At 49.6% G+C, this 5,547-nt stretch overlaps 1 protein-coding gene across 5 annotated transcripts in view; it reads left to right on the top strand.

Moving 5' to 3' along the window:
- The first annotated feature begins 4,173 nt into the window (after positions 1–4,173).
- Positions 4,174–5,547, top strand: part of klhl12 (kelch-like family member 12) — an 84,830-nt gene continuing 83,456 nt past the window's right edge. For 2 of the 5 annotated variants that reach the window (XM_068056986.1, XM_068056991.1), the window contains exon 1: positions 4,253–4,391. The gene's annotated coding sequence lies outside the window, so the exon portion shown is untranslated. Of the gene's footprint in view, positions 4,232–4,252; positions 4,434–5,547 lie in introns of those variants that run through there. The other 3 variants (XM_068056989.1, XM_068056987.1, XM_068056988.1) reach the window with 3 other exon arrangements.

The following is a 5,547-nucleotide window of genomic DNA, read 5'->3' on the forward strand; positions in this document are numbered from 1 at the left end:
CTTGTTTTGTTTGTGATAAGTCGAGATTATTTCCAGATCCTTGGAGATTCTCTTCTGGTGGGATTACTTTACTCTGCCCCTTTACCCATGCTATACTCAGGTGGGGAATATTTGTTCGAAAGACGAAAATGGAAAGAGAAGTGTTGTATTCTCGAACCTAGACACCCCTCACCACTTAAACTACAAATTGCAGCCCTGTTTTTCCACATCCACTCCCTCCTCCATGGGAGCACTGTGGCTGCAGTATGTACTGTCTGCAGAATGCATTGCAGCAACTCGCCAAGGCTTTTTCACTGGCACCTCCAACACTGCAGTTTGTACCACCTAGAAGCACAAGGACAGCAGGCTAATGGCAACACCACCACTTCCAAGATTTTCTCCAAATCACACACCATCCAGACTTGGAACTTATCACCATTCCTTTATCGTCACTGGGTCAAAATCCTGGAACTCCTACCTTAAAGCATTGTAGGAGTCCCTTCACCACACAGACTGCAGCAGTTCAAGATGACAACCCACCACCACCTTCTCAAGTGCAACTAGGGATGTGCAATAAATGCTGGCCTTGCCAACAATTCGTACATCCTAAGAATGATTTTTTTTAAAAATACCACTACCACTTCCCATGCTGAAACGCCCAGCACTGCTGCCTCGGAGGCAGACATTTTGTGTAGAGATAGCCATCAGCTATTGGAGTACAGCGAAAGGGCCACATTTCCGATGATGGAAATCCCTGACATTGGTGGCCACAGCTCTCCATATCAGCAGGGTCAACTTTCCAAATGTCTGCCCTTGACACAGTTGGGTCTGGCCCAACATTTGTTGTTACCCAATCACAAATGAACAATGCTGGTTCAGTTCACTAAGCACTGTAGTAAACAGTCTTTTTGTTAGCTGGGTGTTAACACACATCATCATTCTTAGGAGTTTCCTAAGCAAGTTACAGGGACAACTCCTGTTTACCTAACTTGGAGAGACATTTTAGCCAAACAGGCACAACCCTGCTTAATAAATTATTGCACAACCTAGGCATAGGTTGACGACAGCCAAGGTTTGTGGACCCTGAATATGCTCAAGGAGCTGGAGTTTAATCAGCTTAAACTGCACTAGTAGATTTCCTGTTGTACGTCTAGATAGGAGGGTTAACGAGCTGAGTTTCATGAATCTTGGCTCCAAGTGACAACGTTTCTCCTCCAGGTCCTTCTAATGAGCCCAGTTGGCAAGTCAGTCATCACTGCCACTCACTCCCCTGGTTCAGGTATTTGATCACTGAGTCTGCCACAGATGATCAACTGGTTTCCAATTAGTCATCACTAGGTAAACCATCTCGGAGCGAAGGGGAATAGTAACTATTTGATATTAGATAACTGACAGCTGTGGGTATGAGCTCACTTGATAGTCATCTGGTACCAGGAACTGCTCAAGGCTGTTGTGGTAATTGCGTTGCCAGCATCTCATTGTCCACAGTATGGACACACACCAAATCCCATCTCTATTTGGTGGAACCATCAATTGAACATGGAGCATCAGCAGCAACAGTTTGCAACTCTGGAACCCAGTCAAGGTTTGCATCAGCCTTCTACATTTAGGCATACACTTTCACACCCAGCCTCCACATTCTACTTTCCATTAGTTGCATTCCCAAACCTGAGATGTTGTAGCTACGCTATATGACAAACATCTGCCTTCAGCATGATAAGAGGGACCTCCACAGCGCAACTTATGATGCACCAGGCATCCTGATGTTTTAGATATCCAAGTCCAATGCCACATACCATCCTTACTTGTCACCAATACTTTACTCCAGACTTTGGTAGAAAGACAACCCACCCATGAGCCTCACACCCCTTCAAGATGCTGAGAAAGAGTATACAAATCTGGGAGTATGAGAGATATTGATGTGAGAGTGGATTAAGCTCATATAATCTCACGACTTGCATATACTTCCTCTTTTTGCCACAAATCTATCATGGTGTGGCCCTAAATCTTGCATATGTGTCAAAGGAAGTCCTTCTGTTGCATGCTTAGGATCTCCAGACCACAAGATTTCATAAACCTTTTTCAAAGTAGCACAGGGGAGTTCTCCAATGCTCTGTCCAACATTTATCCAGAAACCAACATCATTAAAAAATTCCGAAGAAGGGTCACTGACCCAAAACGTTAACTCTGCTTCTCTTTCCACAGATGCTTGCCAGACCTGCTGAGTGATTCCAGCATTTCTTGTTTTTGTATCATTAAAAAATAGATTATCTGATCATTATTGCTGTGTTTGTGGGACCGTCCTGAAGGAAATTAGTTCTCCTATTTCTACAACACAACTGTGATTGTGTATACTTCAAAAATATTGAATTGACTGTGAAGTTCTTTGGAACATCCTGAGATTCTAAGAGGCACAATATAAATACAAGTTTATTTTTTCTTTCTTGCAATTGCCTAGGATTTGTTCTATTTACTATGAGACTTCTGCAGCTTTTTTATTTGTTCAACCTCTCCTTCAGCTCTGGTGATTGAGGGAGGAAACTTTAGCCAGATATCAGTTATCTTCTTTGAATAGTGACATGGAATCTTTTAAAACTAACCGAACAGAACCTGCAAATGGAACTTCAATTTAATGTTTCATTCACAGAATGGTCCCTCCAATAATGCACAACAGTAATGTCAGTCTACACCAGTGTTGTCCAACCTTTTCGTGTTGGGAGGGGGGGTGGGGGTGGACAAATTTTTCTGTTAGGGGGCCGGTGAGACAATTTCAGAGAGAAAGGAATTAAAAATCTATCTTATTATTAATCAAAACAATGACAAATGTTAATTTTTGTGAAGATTCTTTATATGAGAAGATTAATTTATTGACTGACTTTCTCATCACTATGTTGGACTCTGATTTAGTGAGTTACCTGGCATTTTTCTGCTTGCACAAGTAGTCAATGCTTGCCTGCACATTCCGGTAGTGATGTGGAGTATTCCAGATGGATGTCCATCTGTGAGGAGTGATCTTGATCACTTTCTCTCCCTCTCTTGCTCTCTGTCTCTCTCTCTCTCCCTGTGCATCCCCTTTCTGTGTCATCCTCGCTCTCTGTGATCCCCCCCCCCGTCACCCTCTCTCTCACTCCTCTCTGTCCCCCCTCTCTCTCTGTTCCCCCTCTCTGTCTCTCTCCACCTCTCTCCCTATTGCCCTCTCTCTCTCTGTTCCTCCCTTTCTCTCTCTCGGACAGTTGCAGAGAGCCGGAACGCTCGGAGGAGCAACTTTGTGGTTAGTCAGTTATTTTTTAAAAATCACAAGTTAGTTTCACAGCTGACTGTTGCTGACAGCAGCAACAGTGGTTTCTGAACTTCCGACAGCTTCAGGTTTTCCGGCGGGTTCTGACTATTTTTTAAAAGCTCGCCAGAAAACCCCAAATCTTGTCCGATGTTTGGAAACTGCTTTTTCCCGTTCCCAGCACCAGTCAGCTGTGAAACTGACTTGCAATTTTTTTTAAAAAGCCTGCCTGGAAGGAGAAGCCAATGGGAAACTTTTCATCTCTGAAATACATCCGCGGGCCAGATGGAAACCTTTGGCAGGCCGGATCCTGGACCATGGGGCGTTGGTTGGACAACCCTGGTCCAGACTCCAATGTTAAACCTGGTATCTGGCTAAAATATGGCAACCTTGTAACTCAGAGGCAACTGTTGTCACCCAGGATCACCAGATCAATGACAAACCTTATGGACATCAACATAGGTGCCAATATGGATCAATATAATTCCCTATCACAAACCATCTGCCAACCTGGGGCTGGAGTTAGGGTGATGGGGCTGGAGGAAGAGACTGAGTTTGGGTACTGGAGGCTGATGCTGGGAATGGGCTGGGCTGAATGAAACTGGGTTTCGGGGCTGGAGTCAGGTCTAAGCACTGCGGATAGGAGGATCAGGATAGGGCATGGTTATGAAGATGTGTGCTGGAGGCTGCGATTGGGGATGCGGTGAGAGATTGGTGATGAGAGCTGGATTGGGATTGGCTGGTTTGGAGGATTTGGGCTAGAAACCGGTGTTTGGGGGGATGAGAGATGTGGTTTGGTTTGGAGATTGGGGGTTTAGGATGTGGATGGGGATTTTGGGATGGGGTTGGTAAACCTTCGTTCTCGAAGCAGCAAGAACGATTATCAAGTGACAGGCTGCGCGCATGCGTCGGAGCAATGCATTGTGGGAGTTGTAGTCCCGGTTTCTCCATATTGAGTGCAGCCGCGGGCGGACGGTAAGTGGCCGCTTCCAATGGGGGAGGGGGACATCCGGCGGGAACTGCCTCACCCCTCTCCTGAATGGAAGTGACCGAAGGGGCAAGAGGAGAAATCCCATTGTCCGTGAGGAGAGGTATTGAGGATGGGCAGTGCTCAGCACAGGCCCCTGGGCAACGGGTAAACAACAACAACAACAACAACGGCAGCAACTGGGCCTCGGTAATAGGGCAGCGGGAGAGGTGTGTGAGTGAGGGGGGAGGAGAGAGAGAGAGAGAGAGAGAGGAGGGGGGGGGAGGAGAGAGAGAGAGAGAGAGGAGGAGGGGGGGGGAGAGAGAGAGAGAGAGAGGAGGAGGGGGGGGAGAGAGAGAGAGAGGAGGGGGGGAGGAGGAGAGAGAGAGGAGGGGGGAGAGAGAGAGAGGAGGGGGGAGAGAGAGAGAGAGAGGGGGGGAAGAGAGAGAGAGAGGAGGGGGGAAGAGAGAGAGAGAGGAGGGGGGGGAAGAGAGAGAGAGAGGAGGGGGGGGAAGAGAGAGAGAGAGGAGGGGGGGGAAGAGGAGAGAGAGAGGAGGGGGGGGAAGAGAGAGAGAGAGGAGGGGGGGGAAGAGAGAGAGAGAGGAGGGGGGGGGAAGAGAGAGAGAGAGAGAGGAGGGGGGGGAAGAGAGAGAGAGAGAGAGGAGGGGGGGAGAGAGAGAGAGAGAGAGAGGAGGGGGGAGGAGAGAGAGAGAGAGAGGAGGGGGGGGAGGAGAGAGAGAGAGAGAGAGAGGAGGGGGGGGGAGGAGAGAGAGAGAGAGAGGGAGGGGGGGGGAGGAGAGAGAGAGAGAGAGGAGGAGGGGGGGGGAGAGAGAGAGAGAGAGAGGAGGGGGGGGGAGGAGAGAGAGAGGAGGGGGGGTGAGGAGAGAGAGAGAGGAGGGGGGGGAGGAGAGAGGAGAGGAGGGGGGGGTGAGGAGAGAGAGAGAGGAGGGGGGGGGAGGAGAGAGAGAGAGAGGAGGGGGGGAGGAGAGAGAGAGAGAGAGGAGGGGGGGGAGGAGAGAGAGAGGAGGGGGGGGAGAGAGGAGAGAGAGGAGGGGGGGGAGGAGAGAGAGAGGAGGGGGGGGGGAGGAGAGAGAGAGAGAAGGGGGGGGGAGGAGAGAGAGAGGAGGGGGGGGGAGGAGGAGAGAGAGAGAGAGGGCGGGAGGAGAGAGAGAGAGAGAGAGATGAGGGGGGGGGAGGAGAGAGAGAGAGAGGAGGGGGGGGAGGAGAGAGAGAGAGAGGAGGAGGGGGGAGGATGAGAGAGAGAGAGGAGGGGGGGGGGAGGAGAGAGAGAGAGAGGAGGGGGGGGGAGGAGAGAGAGAGAGAA

This window comes from Heterodontus francisci, chromosome 25 (genome assembly GCF_036365525.1).
Source record: "Heterodontus francisci isolate sHetFra1 chromosome 25, sHetFra1.hap1, whole genome shotgun sequence".
In the NCBI taxonomy this organism is placed as follows: Eukaryota; Metazoa; Chordata; class Chondrichthyes; order Heterodontiformes; family Heterodontidae; genus Heterodontus; species Heterodontus francisci.